Consider the following 20,585-nt stretch of genomic DNA (forward strand, 5'->3'; position numbering starts at 1 on the left):
AAGCCCGAAACATAATGTGCAGTATTTATAGCTACTTCTTAAACTTTAGTTATCTTTTAACATACAGAGGTACCCTTCCTTTTCTCGAGTGACTTATATGTTTGCTTTCCCTTGAAAGGGGTCACATATAGCATTGGGGCTTTCAATAACAGTTATTAATTTTTTTAAAGAATTGCTGAGTGCTATGCTTTATTCAATTATACATAAAAGAACATTTTTCAGTGTCAACATGAACAAGTTACACTGGAATTCTTGGGAAATGTCTCTAAAATGTTTTCTGTACCCCTGAATCCTTTAGTTCTAATTGAAAAGTTCTATACTCATTTCACTAGATCTGCAGATTCCTTTCATATTGACTCATTATATGGCCTTAAAGCCTTTTATATCTGATCAAGCAATTCTTTAGTAAATAATGTACTTCACTTTGATCTTCTTGAGCATCGGAACAAGTCTATGCAAATACTGCTGCCATTTGCTTACTATAAAGTTTACTCCTGGTAAAAACTTTGTAGGATGAAATATCTTCCAACATCAAAAATGTAGTTGCATAAAACATCTCCAGCTGTTTAATTCAAACAGAGCTAATGAAGGTCCAGGCTAAGTCATTTTAGAACAAGATAGAAAAGAAATCAGCTGTGCTGAACTCTAACAATCGTTGACGTACTGCTGTGAATACTCTGCTTGTGCTCAATGTAATTTGCACAATGTAGGGGGCATCCACTTAGTAATCGCAAATCATGCAACGTAATGAGAAAAAAGCAAGATTTGATGTACACACTGGGAGATGTGTTGTTGACCACCATAGGATCATTGAGTTTTTAATTTCAAAGTCTATTCTCAGAAGTTATAATGAGATCAAAATTTTAAAAGACTAAAAGGAAACCTTGCAGAATTATGGACAGTAGAATTCGGACGAGCCCTAAAAGTCAGTTGACATTATGGGACAATTTGCACCTAACTCTATTTTGGTCCAGAAGGTGACGCTAGAAATAAAGTGCGATGCTTAGGCAAAAATGTTCTGTTAATTTATCTATTAAATATTATGACATACTAGTTTTTTGGTACAGATATTGAGGAAGGTGTCAAGATCAATGATGATGATGGATGATGGAATTTCCTATAAAGAAGGATGGTGCCAAGGATATGAGCACCAACCCTTGTTCCTGCAGATGCAATAAGAACCTTTGAATGTATTGCAGGGGCATTTAGAGACTGTGTAATACACTGCAGGGTTACTGGGGCCTTTATAGTGCAATACCACAAGGGCATGTGCAATATGCAGAATGTCTAAGAAGCAATGTAGAAATAGTTGCACCCACATACATGTACATCATAACTGAAACATTCTCTGCAGAGTGCTGCAGTAAGGGGCATATTTATCAAGGGTTGAATTTCGAAATTGAAAAAACTTCGAAATTCGAATTCAAAAAGACCAACCGAAATGAAGTCTAATTTTTTTTTATTGGTCAAATGGGTCCGTTTTCGATCGAATAGGTCCATATTCGGACTATTCCCTAGTCGACAAAAAAAATAGCTTGGAATTCAAATTCTTTTCATTCGAAAATTCACCTCCACCTTTGATAAATCTGCCGCTTAGTGTTTCCTATAGGAACAGACAGGAAATATATACGTGAGTCCCTTAGATTTCTTAAATGGTGTATGACCTAGATCTGCAGGTTAGTATGAGTAACACTATATACAACAAAATTGAAGTTACAACTGTGACATTACTTATAGACCATGTAATGCCTGTGCTCTTCCAGCTAACCAGTTCAGATAAGAGAGCAGATTAAAACTTAACTTTTAATAATGATTATTAGTAAGGTAATACCACAATATATACACTGCCAATAGTACAAAATCAAACCGCACTCTTCCTAAAGACTGGAAGCAGTGTGGGACCGTGTCCCTAAAACACACATAATTAAAAAACAAATCAATTTCCAGGAAGTCTACCCCAGTACCCTCGTTTCCATGCAGTTCCCCAGCTCAAATTCTACCTATCTACGTGGGGAACAAGTGGGAGCTGGGCAAAGACACACTCGAAGATTCAGGGAAATTAGTTGCCCAGCGACAAAACTCATGCATTTAAGTCAATGGCCATTTTTTCTTATGGAGACTTTTTTGTCCTAATGCATTAAAGTCAATGGGCATTTTCTTATGGCGACTCTTTGTCCTAATGCATTAGTCAATTAGCGATTTTTTTGTCATAATGTATTAAAGTTAGTAGGCGTTTTTTCTTATGGCAACTTTTTTTGTCCTAATGCTTTAGGGCAGAGACACGCTCAAAATCGAGGAGATTTGGTCACCCTCCGACTAATCGCCTCTTCGGGCGACTAATCTTCCTGAACTTCCTTCCCATCGGCTAGAATGTAAATCCCTGGCAGGATGGCACTCGGATCGCTTAGTTTTCCGAAGTCGCCCAAAGTTGCCTTACAATTTACATTCTAGCCGACGGGAAGGCAGGGGAAGGCAGTTCGGGGAGATTAGTTGCAGGCCGACTAAATCTCCTTGAATCTGAGCGTGTGTCTCTCATCATAAGAAAAAACGCAGATTGACTTTAATGCATTAGGACAAAAAAGTCACCATAAGAAAAAACGCCCATTGGCTTTAATGCATTTAGGAACATTGTCAAGTGACAATTACTTACAAAAGCAGAACTATCAGCAAAAAACGATCAACATGACCTGTAGGTAACTTTTAATGTAGATTAATATTTTAGAAATAATTTTTTTTTGTGACAGTATCACTTTAAGTACCTGAATTTTCTGAAAAATTGCCCTGGGAAAGGGAAAGTGCCTAAATTTGTACTTTATGGTGACAGGCTACAGAGAGCAAGAGTACCACTAAACTTTTGGATAAACAGAGTGAAAGTGATTTTCTTCTATTGACTGTTTTGTGTGCAATGCAATTCACTCCAGGTGCAATCAGATGACAGTACATTGTACTGCATGGGCACTGAAGGAGTGTGCAGTGTACTACTGGGGCACTGGAAGCTGACCTTTTGATTATCAGAAGGACTAATAAGGGGTAGTTGTGCTGTCCAAATGTTAAATCAGAATTAATGGATCCCTTTTGCTAGCTGAGCAGTCTGTGATAATGTCTCTAACATTAATTTAAATGTAAAGTGAATGTCTCCATCCCAATACAAATAAGCTGATCTCCTCAAATATAGTCCAGTGTGTGTAATCAGGACCGCCATCAGAAATCACAGGTCCCCATACGACAAAATTTCCTGGGCCCCCTGGGCTGCGCGGCCTGCGCCCACTGCAAGCCCCACCTACAGGTCCGCCCCCCACCACACAGTAAAAAAACAAAAAAATATTGGTGGCTAGGGTTCCCACATGTTAATAAAAAATAAAAAGATTTTGGTGGTCAGGACCCCCATAAAAAATTTGTGGCCAGGGCCTCCCCATTAAAAAATATTGGTGGCTAGGACCCCACATGAGAAAAAAAAATTGGTGACCAGGCCCCCCCACACACATTATAAGTAAATTGGTGGCCAGGGCCCCTTAAACATCCATTCCTTCCCGAAGTTAGCAGCTTGATAAAGAGCCAGAGATGGCTTGAAACGTTGCTACTATTGGTCATGTCATGGTCATGTCATGCCATGTTTAATTAAAGGCCTTTTTATCATATTAAGAAGGTGCTGTTCTCGTTTATACTGAATTGCTCTCAGAAAGATGGGGGGCCCGGCTAATCAAGTAAGTGTGGCGTGGCCGGGCCCCCCTTACCCTCGGGGCCCCCTACAACTCTGCCCCCTGTCCCCCCCTGATGGCTGCTCTGTGTGTTATTCATACATATCAATACACGACAATAATAGTAAAAGGAAAATATAATTCTAATATGTGGCTAGTTGTCTGTATCTAAATACCAGTGATTAAAGCCCTTCCCTGCTCCAGTCACATCTGTAAATCATTTTAATTCATCTTTGCCCTTCAGTTAAGCACTGGTATTGAGCTGAACTCTGTTTCCTTGTCGCGTCTGTAATTTCTCTAATATAAATTATGATTCCAACAATGTTGTCAAGGAAACCAGATTGGAGAGAGGCTCAGAAGAATGAAGGTCTGTGTTGTTATAAGAAAAAATCATTATGAAGCTTTATTTACAATAATAATAATAAGAGACTTTTTAAATAGAGGATTAAGTGGTCTGCACGAAGTGCTGGGGACTGAGGATTAATAGTTTTTTAAAGCAGATTTCTGAGCCAATTCCAAGTGCTGCACAGTCACCACGTACATGTTAAATGTCACCTTCTTGTCTGTCAAAACACTGTCTCTTGCTGGAATAAAGATACGCAGAACTCGTTTTTTCCCCTTGTAACCTCAACAGACCTCAGCAATGATCCCCTGTCTCTGTGTAGCTGGCCCTAAAGAGGGAATGCTCAACTTGTTGCTAAGATATGATTCTCAACTGTCTACTGAAAATGACTAATAAAAGGCAAGCAATTTGGAAACTCTTATTTATTTAATTGAATTTGCAAAGAATGCATGAATATACAGTATATGCATAGCCAAGCAAAATGAGCTGTTTGTATATCTCTCTTTATATTCTAAAGTACTCTTTAGTCTAAGCCTAGTGTCAGACTGGCCCACCAGATTACCTGGAAAACTCCATGTGGCCAAGTGTCAGGGCCCTCCTGCTCACTCATTCCTCTTTTCTGTAAGAGGGATATTGGAGAGAAGGCTAAATGGTTGTATAGAGTTGTATGATAAGGAAGAGACTTGGAAGGTAAGTGAGGAGTGGGAAAATAAAGCAGAGAGTTGACCTCTATGGTCTTGTGGCGATTCTCTGGCATTCCAGTCTAAAGCATTGTTACCTACATGTGGAGTAGCCCTATCATATAAATATTATTGGTTTTAAGTCTGTTATCTAATACACAGCATGGTTAAAATCTATAGCCACTTCTTCATAGATCAACAGTTGGTCAGAGTCCCTTTTTCCCATTATAGTTGTATATTATAAGTTGCAAATAAGTATTCTCCCCACATCTATAGCCTTTATAGTGTTTACAGTTACTGCTTGGGTCACAGTTACTGTGTGGGCCCCTGACTGATATATAAAGTTGTTTATGAAGACCAGGTGTAAGCGGGTGAGGCCACATAAAATGTTTTGGAGATGTGGCCTGCAGACCTCGAACTGACCAGAGCTGCTATACAGGGTAAGTCAGCAGAGGTCCCTTCTTACATTTCCAACATCCTCCTTCAACTGCCACTACTGACATATAAGTGATAAACAAGACATACACCAAGGGGCAGATTTATCAAGGGTTGAAGTGAAAAATTTGAATGGCCAAAACTGTCAAATTCGACTATGGAATTGTTAAAATTTAAAAAAACTCAAATTCGACTATTCACCACCTTCCTGACACTCAAGTTTTTTCGAATTCGATTTGAGTTTGCGGGTCAATCCCATTCACCCGAGTTTCAAAAATTCCAATTTTTAAATAAATTGCAGTCGGTCGAATTTCGAGTTCATGGGAGTTTTAAATAACTCCCGTGAACTCGAATTCGACCCTTGATGAATCACCAAAATGGGGGAGGAAGTGAAATACCAGAATGAAGTGGAGGATGTTGGGGAGATGAGTTTGATTAGCAGAGTTGGTTAACATCCAAATCCAAGTAGAATAAACATAATGAAACGTGTATTAGAAAGTAAATGTGAGTCAGCCTCCCCTATTATCCTAATACATCTTTCGTGGCAATTTTGAATTTTGTATTGAAGACCTCAAATGCCTTGTCCTGCCAGTGCATTTTCCTTGACCATTCAGCCGTCATTTCTCATTACTTCACGCATAGTCTGCTATATATTACCACATCATATAGACTAGAAGACCCATAGCCCTTACATTCATAAATGATTTAAAAGTTAATGCCTAAATGCCTGTCGGGTGACATTTGTCCTGCTAATAATTACTGAGGAGGAAAGGTGAATATGAATCAATTACCAGACGTTTCTTTAGCAAATCAATTAAATAACCTGGAATGAATGTGCAATGATCAAAGTGCAAACTGTTCATGCAGACATTGGATTACATTAAACATACACTTAAAACCCTTTTCCATGCTGGTAAAGTGTTGCATTGTATCAAAAAGGACCCTGAAGCTCCTATAATGGGAAGGGAAATACACAAGATTTTACTCACATCCTAAGGCTTGAGGCATGTTTAGGACATACAGGTGCTTTGTAAACTGAACATTTTTTATTAAACATGCATCACATATCCAAAATACATTCCCTAGAGGGCCCACAAAGTGGTAAATTAACCTCAGGGTTTTCCAGGACCACTTAGGTGACTCTACAGCCCTCAACTAACTCTTTGTATCTCCTACTAGCAGTTAACTTCTGCAGAAATTAATTAGCCACAGTATCATTCCCAGCTCATTTAGACCTCTCAAACTGCTGTTGCATTTTATTTGGTATTTAAGCCTTTATAGCAGGCTTCTAGAATCAAAATGAAATTCCTGGTGTACAATGTGGCGAAAGAGGTATCTTGTTAGGGGTGCTCCACCAATTTCCTAAATACAGACTTTAACTTGTGTTCAGTGCTGTAAAAAGATCACTCAGAACCTTACAACCTACCTCTACCTGGGACTCAAGCGCTAGTTTTTTGGGTCCAAGTAATCTTTTACAATTGAAGCGTGTTTAAGTGAATGCCACTATTTACCCATAGAATGCCCTTAAAGGAGAAGGAAAGGCTTGGTGCACTTGGGGGTTCAAAATGTTAGGCACCCCCCAAGTGATTGTATTGACTTACCTGAAACCCTGGGCCGGTGCTCCTATCAGCAGAAAATGGCACCAGCCGGGGGTTATACTAGTGAGCACCACTGAGAGATCCTCTTCCGTCTTCTTCTTCATCAAATTTCCCGGGGCAAATGCATGCGCAGTTGAACGAAATAGGCGACTTTTTAGTTAAAGTTCGGCTTTTCATTCTACTGTGCATGCGCAGCCGCATGAAGTAAGAAGACGGAAGAAGATCACTCTGTGGTGCTCACTGGCATAACCGGTCCGGGCCGGTGCAGTTTTCTGCTGATAGAAGCATCCGGGGTGCTAGGCCAGGGGTTTCAGGCAAGTCAGTATAATCACTTGGGGGTGCCTAACATTTGGCACCCCAAGTGCACCAAGCCGTTCGTTCTTCTAAAGGCATTCTGTCATGATTTTTATTGAGTCGTTTTTATTTCTAAATTGCACTTGTTTACACTGCAAATAATTAATTCTACCATGTAAAATTTCATTCCTGAACCAGCAAGTGTATAGTGTATTTTTTAATTTATAATATTGATGTGTAGCCAGCCATCTCAAGTAATTTTGCCTGGTTATGTGCTTTCAGAAAGAGCCAGCATTTTAGGATAGAACTGCTTTCTGGCACGCTGTTGTTTCTCCAACTCAATGTAACTGAATGTGTCACAATGGGACCCGGATTTTACTATTGAGTGCTGTTCTTATATCTACCAGGGACCTGTTCTCTTATGTCAGGGAGCTGTTATCTGGTTACATTCCCATTGTTCTTTTGTTAGGCTGCTGCGGGGGGCGGGGGAGGGGTGATATCACTCCAACTTGCAGTGCAGCAGTAAAGAATGGCTGATGTTTATCAGAGCACAAGTCGCATGACTGGGAGCAACTGGGAAACTGACAATATGTCTAGCCCCATGTAAGATTTCAAAATGAAATATAAAAAAAATTGTTTGCTTTTTTGAGAAATGGATTTCAGCACAGAATTTTGCTGGAGCAGCACTATTAACTGATGCATTTTGATTTTTTTTCCCATGACAGTATCCCCTTAATGATTTGGACAGTGTCATAAAGTCAAATAATAAAGTCAAATATTTTACCTTTTGCTTTTGTCTTATCTCCAAACAATTTGTCTGAAGTTTTTATCAAATACATTACATCTCATTTCTAATGTTCCCTGTGCAGTTGCCTCATTTCAAATGTTTTCTTGCAGCTTACAGACTAAAAGTGTTTTGTTCCATTCCAAGGGATGCTACACACAGAGGAAGAGGAAATATTAATAAGTTACCCCAGGTGGCACTCAAGGCAGGTTAGAAATGTATAAATAATATGGTCTAAAAGGTCTGACATTTACTTTAGTATTTCAGGGAAAACGTACTGTTTGTGCCAGTAAATTAATTTATATCCATTAGGAAGAGCTTTGTCTGGAAATACAGCTGATTAAAGGTACAGCCCTTAAAATCCCTGAATTAAAAAATAAACAATTTCCCCAGACTCAGAATACTTATATTATTATGGTTTAGGGAAAAAATTAAAACAAGTGGAACAAATGAGGGGGTCATTTACAAACAGCCAGATGTAGTCCTTTATCATGTAATAATAGACGTTGCTAACTTATTGTCTTATATTCCCAAAGTATTTAAGTTAATACACAAGTTAGTTTAGTAACATTAGTGAAACATTCTTTATTACAGCTTGTTTATTCACTCCCTTAGATGTTATGCCTTCAGCAGATAAAGTCCTTCACCACATAAAGTACATCATCAGATAAAGTCCATCAGCAGATACAGTCCATCAGCAGATACAGTCCATCAGCAGATAAAGTCCATCAGCAGATACAGTCCATCAGCAGATACAGTCCATCAGCAGATACCTTAAGGTTGGTGGCACACGGGGAGATTAGTCACCCAGCGACAAATATTCTCACCTGCCGGTGACTTATCTCCCCAAATTCCTTCCGACCAGCAAGAATATGCAGCGCTGGCGGGATGGCATACGTATTGCTTTGGTTTTCCGAAGTCACCCGAAGTTGGGTCACGAGGAAATTGATTGGCGAATAATCTCCCCATGTGCCACCAGCCTCAATCTTAACTCCTGAAGCCATGCAAAGAAACTGTAATTCTACCAATGGAATGCCATAAGAGCCCCATCTTTAATTCTTATGGATACCTAGTAACAAGTAACATAAAGTAAATATGTGATTGGCTGATATGGGCCACTAGATCTAAAGGAAAATATTGTCTGCTTCTACAATTCAGTGTCAAGAACACGTGCCTTTTAATTATGCACCTCTAGAATTGTTTTTTACTGCTTTACTAGTAACAGCTAGCCATTAAATTTTCTACTGTTTGTGTTCCCAGAATGTGCAAGAAAGCTCTCAGCACTTTTTACTGAAGAATAATACAGTGAACTGAAATGTAAGTGCAGTTCATCTTTACCTATGTGAAAACAAAGGTGTGATTGGCTACCCATATCCTACTGTGCCTATTGAGAAATGGAAAATTGAAATAAAATGAAACAGAGTAAAATGTTCCAGTAGAAAATGACTGATGGTGTCGGTAATCATTCTTCTCAGGAACAGGGGAGCGCCAGGGCAGCGGTTGCCATAGACTGTTGGAAAATAACTCTATTTATCTGTGTTTATTATGATTTCAAGTTTTGCACAAAATGAACTTTCTTTGAAACATGAATTACTTGAGAAGTAGCAGGTGAGTGACCTGATACATCAAGCTTATAGGCAAGGAGGCCTGCTTTGTTTCATTCTCTTTGGCACCTAAAATGTCAGTTATTCTCTTCATTTCAATTAAGTATGCTGTATATTGGAGCAGGGGTTTCTGGAATTTGCAGTTCAAGCCCCTCTTGGAGGTCCAACCTTTGGTCAGGGCCCTGTTAGTTCATAACAAGGTTACAGATTCATGACAATTTTGGTGTATCACACCCTAATTGACCTTCAAGCTGAACTTTCAGGTGTATCTAACAAAGTGAGCAGGCAATAATCCCAAATCATGTCCTAAATCTCCTTCAGGCTAAGCCCACCCTCACCATCGTTACCCGAGAGGGAACAGTTTCACAGTCTGAAAACCACTAGATAGATGTAATTTAGCATCTGGTTCACTTGTCGCAAATCAGTTGTAGCAATGGTTGCAAGCCACTAAGGGGACCCTGGAGTTACTGGCCTTGTGCCCATGGACACTTAATTTTGGGTTCAGTATCATGGCAGTTTTATGATATACTATGATTGTCCTTTATGGCTAGTATATGGTGCACCAGGGAAACTCCTACCCTGCATTAGACATTAAAGAAAAGTTTCACAGCAAATGTGCATTAGCATAAGCAGAGAGCAAAAGTTGCCTTGGGGTTTATCCTAAAAAGAAAAAAGCATTTACCCCACATCTTATGCAAATTGACCATCTGGCTGGCTCTCTCACCCATTACTAGTGTACAGTTTGGAACACCGGCTGTGTGCAGATTGGAGTATTACAGATACTTTAAAGTGATTCTCTCATGATTTTTATAGTATAGTTGTTATTAATAAATTACACTGTGTATATTGCATGTAATTCAATTTAAAATGTAATTCTTGAACTAGTAAATATTTTTTTTCAGTTGTAATGTTGGTGTGTAAGCAGCCATCTCGGGTCATTTTGCCTGAATTGAATGAATTTGCTGTTGTTTCTCATACTTTCATAAAGGAGTCTCAACTTTGATTAGCCAGACCTGGATTTTTACTATTGAGTGCTATTTCTCATATCTACCTCTAGGTAACATTTTAGCAGTGCGGGTATCAGGGAACCGGTATCTGGTTGCCTTCCCATTGTTCAGGCTGCTGGGGGGGGGGCTGATGTTACTACAACTTGCAACACTTAGTAAAGAGTGACTGAAGTTTAGTAGAGCACCAGTCACATGAATGGGGGCACCTGGGAAACTGACATATTTAGCCCTATGTCAAATATCAAAATTAAATATAAAAATATCTGTTTGCTCTATTGAAAAACTGATTTCAATGCAGGGTTCTGCAGGGGGACAACTATTAACTGATGCATTTAGTAAAAGAAATGCTTTCTTCTAACAGAATCTTATTAAATAAATATAAAAAAATAAATGAATAAAATGATAAAGCTTACTCATCAGCAATTTTAGTGCTTTCAAATTACTAATTACTTCTTGACATTAAAATATTTTCAGAGAAGTCAATTATGAACTGTGTCTATTAGGGAAGTTAACTGCTGTTTATCTTTATCTATAAACTTTATTGTTCCAAAACAAGTGAATTTACAAAGGCATGGATATGTGCGTGTGTGTGTTCTATTCCTGCAAATAAGGATGTGTTACATTATCTACTTTCATGTGCAAAACAGTGACGGCTTGCTACATATATCTTCATCTGCTGTTAATGATGCTACATTAGTATGCAGTTTACGATGAGTAATCTAGAAACTGGCTCTTTGCAGTGTCTCTTTTTATTATATACATAATAAATGAGTTTGCTTTCTGGCGGGTATTTTATGTGCTCGGCCATTAAAATGGAATTCTAATGCATTTTTTTGGAAATGTAAATATTGGTAGAAGAGATAAAGAGATAGGAGCTGCTTTTTGAGTTCAGTGTGGGGATAAGTGATCTCCCCGTGGAGAGAGAATTCTGCTACATTGGCTTAATGGGAAGTTGCTATTCATGTGAACGTTTCTTCTTTTTGCAAGGATATAGATTTTAGATTTTGGATACAGCGAATTCTATTACAAAGTTCAAACCTTAATTGTATGCTTGATGCTTTTGGCATCATTCCTTGCAACCCTCTCCTCCTAGAACCCAATGATATTGTCCTAAGCACTGTGAGTGTTTTTGGATCTCATAGCCAATCACAGCAAAATATTTTCCTGCTGAAGTTGTGTTATTTGTAAGGTACACCCTGGGTCACCTGTAAGCCATCTTATATGTGCCGCAGTTCTTTATAAACCTTGCTGATCCTAGTCGTGCTTTAGAGATGATGTTGACTACAGTATATTGTGAAAATAATGTCTGGTTTCATCTACCTAGAACTGGTTTCTGCCTCCCAAAATCTCCATCTAGGGCTGAATAATTCATATAAGGACACCAGGCCTACTAGTGTCCTCAGTCCTCCTCAGTTTAATGCTGGTCATTTTGCTGAAATCTATCTAATCCTGAGCCAGCCTGGGAAGAGGGCTTTGTAGACCACCAAGGCCTCATTTCATTAGATAATGTGGCCCTCAGTATTTCATAACACAGTGCAGCTCACAAGCATTTTATGACAGACACAGTGGCAGCCCCCACCCAAAGCCTATGTAGATTCTATCATCAGTGCTCCCCAGGGTGACACACAAAACACCCCAAAATGGCAGCTCAGGGAAAAAGCAGTAATAGGGCAATATTTAATGATGTGTATATACCAATTTGATAAGATTCCTTACCGGGTATACATTATCTGTTGGTTAAGTTTAATGATTCTGATTCAGGAATAAAGGAACACACATTATTTCCTGGCTAGGCACGGTTCTGTGGCCCCAAGAGAACACACACATATCACCACATATTTCACAGCTTCCTTGTAAGAACTAAATGGTTTGAGAAACACTTCTGCCCCACTGTGGCAGTTTTATATAGAAGCAAAGTGTACTGCCCCTTTTTTCTGCACTGTACAAAACGTTTCACAGTGACCTTTGTAAAATGTGAGAAATAATGGAAAATAAAAGAAAATAAAAGAAGAAAATAAAAAAAAATCACATAAGATATAAATTAAAGGGAACTAGGCAATTCCTACCTTTTTGCAATGAATTTTCCATAAAGCATTTAGTGGTGTTGGCCTGGTGCTATTACTGGGTTCTGTCTGGGGGGGGGGCATCCACTAGTAGTTGGGCACATAGTAGACTGGTGGGAAGGGAAATGGAGGAGAGAAGAAGCAGGTTGATGTGGGTGCAATCTGGGCTAGGGCTTCCCTGAAGATTTTTTTTCTTGGGGTGGCTCTATCAAGTTATGCTACTGCCACTTGCCTGTACTGTATACCTGCTATGCCCCATACTACTGTGGCTTTGTGGGGTCCCAGTATGTGCTTGAGACAGTTGTGCCCAGGGGTAAGTACTGATTAATACAAAAGGGCTTATTTAGAAACACAAGTCCTTGTTGCAAAGCTCTGCATCTACTGATGCTATTTTATAAAATTGAATTGCACATGTATTATTATTATTATTATTATTATTATTATTATTATTATTAACAAGTATTTATATAGCATGTACACACTGGAATTTCCTCCAACCTGCACATGGCACTAGTTCCAAAGTTTTTGGGATGTGGGTAAAGGGGAAATACCAGTGGGATATTTGCAAAGGGCCCCACTGATCTATTAAATCAGTTCTATGAAGGTATATTGTTGTGCTCTTTAATAAGAAGGTTGTATAATCATATTTCATATTATATTGTATAAAAACGTCTGGAACTTAATTAATCGAAACTGAACTCCCCTAGCAATATTTCCGCCTGAGGATAAAACCTTGATAGGGGCCCCTCCTGATTTATTTTAATAATCAGCCAAAAACATATCTGAAACCGCGATAACTCTCAATTTATACCTTCTCTGTAAAACACTGTAAATTAATTAGCATGGAATTGGAAAGAAGTTTTCATTATAAAGAATATTCAGAAGTTTTCAAAAAGGCAATTATCATCCTCAATTTTATACTAAAGGTTACTTTCAGAAAGTAGGCAGCTGTTAAATATCAACTGAGATGCCTTCTGCTACATTCATTTTTTCCTATCAAACTACATTTTTCCTGGAACTGTAGAAAATATGAGCATTGTTTCCAGTAGCAGCTTTAGGCTACAAATCACATAAAATGCATGTGAATGTCTCAAATAAAAACTGTCACTTTTAAATTGTGGGGAACATAAATCATAAGGTCTACATTATTAAAATCCAGGAGTGTCTGACTGCTTGGTTTAAGGAGTTGTTTTTTTAAAGGAAAAATAAAGCCCAACAATGAATATGTTGAGAATACTGTATTTCTAAATGTACCAGCCCAGTGATTCAGTAGTCAGAGAACAATAATGGTTTTATTTTTATTAGCTCATCGTTTTGGATCTTCCTAGGACTTCTTTAAATCTCCAGTGTCATTGCACATGTGCATAGGGCAGCAGTTGAGATGTTAAACTTAACGCTGCCTGCATTTGGCAGATCTGTGTTCAAGAAGGGTGGCATGTTTTCAGATGTGCAAGTTATCAAGCATCAGTGGGTGCAGGCAGTGGCGTAACTAGAGTGAGCCGAGCCCCCCATCAAAAAATCTTCAGAGGGGCCCGGCGCACACCGATCCCCATGGGCGGATTTACATAGCGGGCGCCCCTAGGCCCACTGCTGTTTGTTGTGCAAATTTTCGTAATCAGGACCAGAGCAATGGGAATTGGCGCACGCGAAATGCGTATCCCCAGTGTGTCTGAACCAATGTGGGTGTGGTTGGGCAGCATGCTGCCCCTAAAATCCTGCTACCCTAGGCCCGAGCCTTGGTGGCCTTTTCACAAATCTGGGCTTGCTGATCCCCATCCTCCCATCCACTTCAAGTCCACCTCAGCCCCACCCACGACACGCACCAACTCCGCCCGACCACACCCACTACCGCCTGACTTGCTTCCCCCCTTCCTTGCCAGGTATTTTTTTAATTAGCTATAGAGGAAGCAGACCCCACAGTCTGTCCCCCCCTGTTCCCCGGGACCCCTGTGACATCCTCTATAGTTCCGCCACTGTGTGCAAGGTGCAACAGAATCCTGACATTATGGGGCAGATTTCGTAAAGGGCGAAGTGACTAATGCTAATGGACGTCATTTGGGAACTTTGCCCGTTCCCTAACGGGCACAGGTGTCACTTCATTAGCGAAGGAGATAGACGAAGTGTTGCTTTGCACTCTAATGCCAGGCGAATTTTCACTCTGGCTCTGACATATCTCTGCAAATTCACTAAGATGCAGATTTTACTGAACGCTACCTCATTTGCCAGACTTACTTCACCAGCTCAGACCAGGCGAAGTGCAATGGAGTGCATAGGACTTCCTCAATTTTTAGTGGAAAAACTAAAAAGTCACAAAAAACGCTGGCATCTTTTCCTTTTTTCAGAGTGATAGCCTGCAAAAGTAGTTACATTTTTTTTTGGGTAACTGGGTTCCCCCCTCCATTTTCTAACATATGGAACATAAACTATACACTGGGCTCATGTGTAGGGCATTATAACAACTCTATTTTATTTTATTAAGGTTCCCTGGACTTGTGTAATGTAATGTATTTGCTGCACATTACGTCCATGTAACTTTATCATTTCTGGCTGTATGCAAATTAGGCAACGGTAGCGCAACTTCGCTTTGATTGGCGAAGTAATGTTAGCAAAAATTCAGCAGTGTTTGGCTCCTTGAACACAACTTCAAACTTTAGGAAATTGCGAATTTACGCCTGGCGAAGTGTTGCAATGGCTGCAAAGCCGTCGCTGTTGAATTTTCGCTGGTTAGGAAATTTGCCGCTATTACGGTAAGCAGGGTCCGACTGGGCCAGCCGGACCCAGATCGGCACCCTGTGCTTGTTTTTCCTGCCAGGATCTCTCTTGTTCTGGCTCGGCCAGAACAGGGCGTGCCCAGCAGGGGGACGGCGGAGGGGGGTCCTGTAACAGCAGCCACAGTAGGCCCCCGGGTCCTCCAGTCTGACCCTGACAGTAAGAACCTTCCATCCGATTGTGTTATATACTGCATCTAGAACCAGACCCTGTGGACAATTGCTTATGTGCACCTTGTGGCTGCTTATTACTGTCTTAAAGGGGTTGTTCACCTTTAACTTTTTGTATGATATTCTGAGACAATTTGCAAATGGGTACATTTTTATTATTTGTGTTTTTTGAGTTATTTCGTTTTTCATTTCAAACTCTGGTGCCAGTTCTATTACTGGTATTTGGGGGTGGGGGATAGTCTGCAGGCAAGATGCTAGGGAAAGACCTCACCATGGTGTGGCTTGAACTCAAAAACAGGTGTTTCGATTTATTTGTTCAACCTATTTGTTCAACCAATCTCTTTTAGCAGCTGTAACTAAAGGTGGCCATACACCGGCAGATCCGATATCGGTCCTTTAGAACGATTCGGCATCTTATCTGCCAGTGTATAGGGGCTTCTGACGGGTCTCCACGGTCGATATCAGGCCAAAAATCGGCCAGATATCTATAGGGGAGGTTTGATTTCTCTGGAGAGGATCGCATTGGCTAGTTGATGCAGCCCTATGACCTGCCCGTGCTCATTCTCTTCATTGTAATCCGATTGTTCGCCCCTAGGGCCAAACATTCGGATTAACCCAATATTCGGAAAGGTCCACTCCACGACCTTGCCAAACGAGCGGATCTTATCAATCATGGCCACCTTAAGACACTTATGTGTGGAGTCACTGACAGATTTCCCTCATTCCAACCTGTAGTGAAAAACATATTAGGTGTAGAAAACACACTTTTGTCCAACGTATTAAGCATCAACTACTGTTTAGTGGATTTTTAGAACAAGTTCCCCTTTAACCATTATGAAGAAAAATAACCAATCAAACAAATATACAGTATATGCTATTGTCCATAAGAAAGACTTTGCAGCTATTTGTTCAGTATCTCTAATTATGGCCTTCTCATTGCCCTTGTAAATGAGGTAAGAACAAATGATTATAACCTAAAAAACTCCAGGCACACTGTGGCAGTTATCGCTTTGTGATCCTATCAGGAAAGCACTGTCCCTGTATATAAGTAGGCCAGGATCAATACTGCTAATGCACATCTAGAGGAATATTGTAAGAATGCCTCTGTCCTGATGAGATTTTAGTGTTATAAATAAACTGTAAATGTGTTTATGGCTACAAATGGGATCTATAAAATAGTATAATGCAGCCTCCCTATTCCTGTCATTTGTACAGGGCATTTGACTTTCAAATAACATTTGCTATATTCTAAAGTCTGTGGCTATAAAATCAAGAACTCAAAAGCGTCAATAAATCAACAGCATATTCTGCAGCACTGATAAACATCTTGAAACTTACATGTACAAATACTGACAGGTCTTTAGAGCTTACAATCTAAGGAGAAGGGGAAATGAGACACAAGGTAAAGCAAAGGCTTATTTATATAGATAACCAAGGGTCTGTGCCCGCTTTAATCAGATTTGGAGTAAGGTTGCAATTTGGAGTCTAAATCAATGACATTAGACTGCTGACAACAGGCACTAGCTTGTCAATGATTCTTGTCTGCTCATAGGCAAAGTGCTATAAGCAATGTACAATGCTACTTTTATTTACTGCCAATCAGCAGAAAGTTTTGCATATGCCACTAGGCACAAAGTGAGTGCATACTTGTGCCCTCTTGCAGTCATGTGGATGGGTCATGTGCATATACTTACACTCCCCTAAACTGTGTATTATTTTAAGTGCACATGGGTGTAGTGTACTGTTGTTCATGCCTTACTAAATAAGGCCTAATACCGTATATACTCTTGTTTGGTCACATAAAGTGGTGTAAATACTATACAGCAAACTCTATGACCATTGTAGTGCTGGGGGGTTAAGGACATGTAACCTTTATTTTCCTGTGAGGACTAGCTTTCATTTAAAAAATGTAGTGCACCAGTTACATCCAGGGCCAGAACTAGGGGTAGGCAGAAGAGGCACCTGTCTAGGGTGCAACAATAGGGAGGCACTGTGCAGGTACCTCTTCCACCCACCCCCAGTTTGTAGACTCTTCCCCTCTCCTCTCTGGTCCTTCCCTCTGTCACTTCCCCTCTGCTCTCTGGCCCTCCCCTCTGCTGCTTCCCCTCACCACTGCCTCCTCTGCCCCTTCAGCTCTCCACTCCACTCACTTCATTTCACCCGAGGCACGTGCCTCTTTTGCCTACCCCTACTTCTGGCCCTGGTTTCTCTGAGGTAAAATGGTGAAAGCACATTCAATTACAGACAGGCACACCCTTGGTTAGAGGTGGCAGGAATTTCACTTCACCATTTAGTGTTTAGGAATTCTCTAACCTATCAATTATGAGCCCTACACTAACAGGCAATATCACCTGGGAGTGAGACCTCCTATTTACACCACTCCTACACTGTGGCTCAAAATTACCTCTTACTTCAACCTATCTGTCTTACACTCCTATGTGTACAATGACAGGAGCTCACTTACCATTATCTAATACTTGATTCATGGGGGCCCTGTTCCCTAATTTCTTCAAGGGCCTAACTCCCTTGAGGCCTTTCCTTTACTGGGGCCCAGGCTCTCCAGTAGACATCTACCTTTCTGAGCATATGGAAACCAAAGAGTAAGAAGAATATGTGGTTCCTGCCTCCTCTTTATAAAGAGGAAATAATGATATCTCCTGGCCAAATCTAGAATTGCCAGATGAATGCTCTAACCTGGAAAGGGTAATGGCTCCTCATCCCAAGTTAGTCCTATCTCTTAGTCTACACCAGGGGATTTAGAAGCCATATGGGAAGTTACCCCTATGGGTCCCTATAGACCCATGTCCCTCCCTCCACTACACTTTATTCTGCTTGTCACTGTGCCCTTGCACTCCGCACTCTCACTACTACATGCACCTGTATCATTTGTACCCTAACTCAAGTCTGGCCAGCATTCCACTGGTCATAAATCTATATTTGGTCTATTTATAATAGTATTTCCAACTTGATACTAAGACCATTACGTGGCAAACAGAAAAGGAGTTCTTTCACAACTGTGAACAATCAACTGATTAAAACATCAAAGTGTTTGGCTTAATTTCCGTTACCGAAGGGGAAAAAGGTTATTTATAGCTCTTCCATTACTTTATATTGGGCCCAAGATCATTTTCATCAAAAGCTGTCAGAAGGGAAGCGCGGATCTGTCTCCAACATCCTACAATATAGAGCACAGGGGAGACAAGGTGACAGTCTCACTTTATCAAAGAACTGCCTCTGACAACTGCAACCTGATGCATTCATTTTCTTGCTATTGCTTCTTGCCTCCATATAAATAGTCCCATTTAAAAAGACAATCATTTCATTCAATTAATTTTGTTATTTCTTAATTTTTTTTAGTAAAATTGTGCAAACAACCAGTCTTTTTACCAATCTTTGAGTTTCAAATAAATTTAAATAAATCCATGCTTCCCAACATTTGAGAAATGGAAAGAGGGATAAAAAAGGTCTGGCACACGGAGCATGCTGAACATTTTTGACCACACCCCCCTCATCTCCATGTCCATTTTATAAATTTTGGCAGGTTATGAGAGTTTTAACACGTTTCTGGGAGTTTAAGGGCCATGTTTTTTTGTATTATAACTGTTTTGCTTAAAAGGGGAAATGGCTCTTTCAGCAGCAAGCCTCAGTTCTATCAAGACACGTGCTTATCTTAAATAGTTACAGTAGTATCAAGGCTGTGCCCTTGTGTACCAAATAAACTACAATATTTGTCACATCTGTCTGGAGGACTACTTTCTGAGTGCCTCTTGCTGCCTTAGCTGATGGTTCAGGGCGTTGCACCTGGACCTCTTCCAATAAGAGTCAATACTTTGAGACCTCATTTGGTGTAACAATTGTATCTTTGCTTTGCTACAAATGTATCTAAGTGCAGGCACTGGGTGTTCTGGGCTCTCTGCCAAAAAGCCTTCTTATCTTAATTAATTTTCAGAAACTTTGTATCTTTTTCTGGTGTCAGTGCAGAAGATGAAAGAAAAACTCTGAGCTGTCCCGCAGAAAACGACAGTGGGGGAGGCACAGCTGCCATCAGAAATAGCCTGGCCCCATACAACAACATTTTTTGGGCCCTGCCCTCCCCAGAGCCCTCCCACCCCACTGATGTCCTGGACCCCCCATACAAGTTAAAAAAAAATTGGTGGCCAGAGCCCCAACAATTAAATAAAAAATTGGTGCCAGGGTCTCCTACACATTCAAAAAACATTGCTTTCAAGGGCCCCCCCGATATGTTAAAAAAAACATTTGTGGCCAGGCCCCACCCACAACTTAAAAAACATTGGTGGCCAGGGCCTCTACAAGTGTAAAAAAACATTGGTGGCCAGGGCCCCTACACATTAACAAAAAACATTGGTGGTCAGGGCCCCCCCACAAGTTAAAAAATATTGATGGCCAGGGCCCCTACAAGTTAAAAAAACATTGGTGGCCAGGGAACCTTACACATTCAAAAAGACATTGGTGGCCAGGGCTTAAAAAAAAGAAAATTTGTGTTCAGTGGAACTTACCTTTAAACTTTGGCAGGTTTCTTTCATCTTCCTTAGCAAGCGGTCATCTCCGCTGTTTTCCATCGCGGCTTCTTCATTCTTTTCCATTGCGAGTTCTTCATTCTTTTCCAAAGCGGTCATTTTCGTTCTGCTCCAAAGCTTCTTCTGCAGCACCCCCAGGCCTGAGACAACAGACACCCCTGTGCCCCACTGATGGCAGCCCTGTTGGGAGGTATGCTAAAGAGGAAAAAATATATATTTGTGATTTTTACATTCTAGAGTTACAGTCACATTTAATTGGCAAAGAACCACCATTTTGTTACATCACATTCCTGTTTGATAGATTAATGTAGTAGTGAAGTGCAAGTCGACAGAAAAATCGACCTTTACCCGCCCACTCCCAACCTGCATCCAACCCAACCTGGCAATCCACCTCTATTTATAGGACCACACCCAACCCTCCCATTTTGGATTTCACAAAGCTGAAAGGGCAGAGCAAGCACACCTATAAATAAAAGCTGCTGGAGGCACAGTAAGGTCACAGATAGGGAGGGGGTAAGGAAGAGCTCAGCCTGAATCCAACTCTTGGGTTTTAGGCCACCCACAAATCACTACAATGGAGCCATACCAAATTGGCCATAAAT

This window comes from Xenopus laevis, chromosome 9_10S (genome assembly GCF_017654675.1).
Source record: "Xenopus laevis strain J_2021 chromosome 9_10S, Xenopus_laevis_v10.1, whole genome shotgun sequence".
Taxonomy (NCBI): domain Eukaryota; kingdom Metazoa; phylum Chordata; class Amphibia; order Anura; family Pipidae; genus Xenopus; species Xenopus laevis.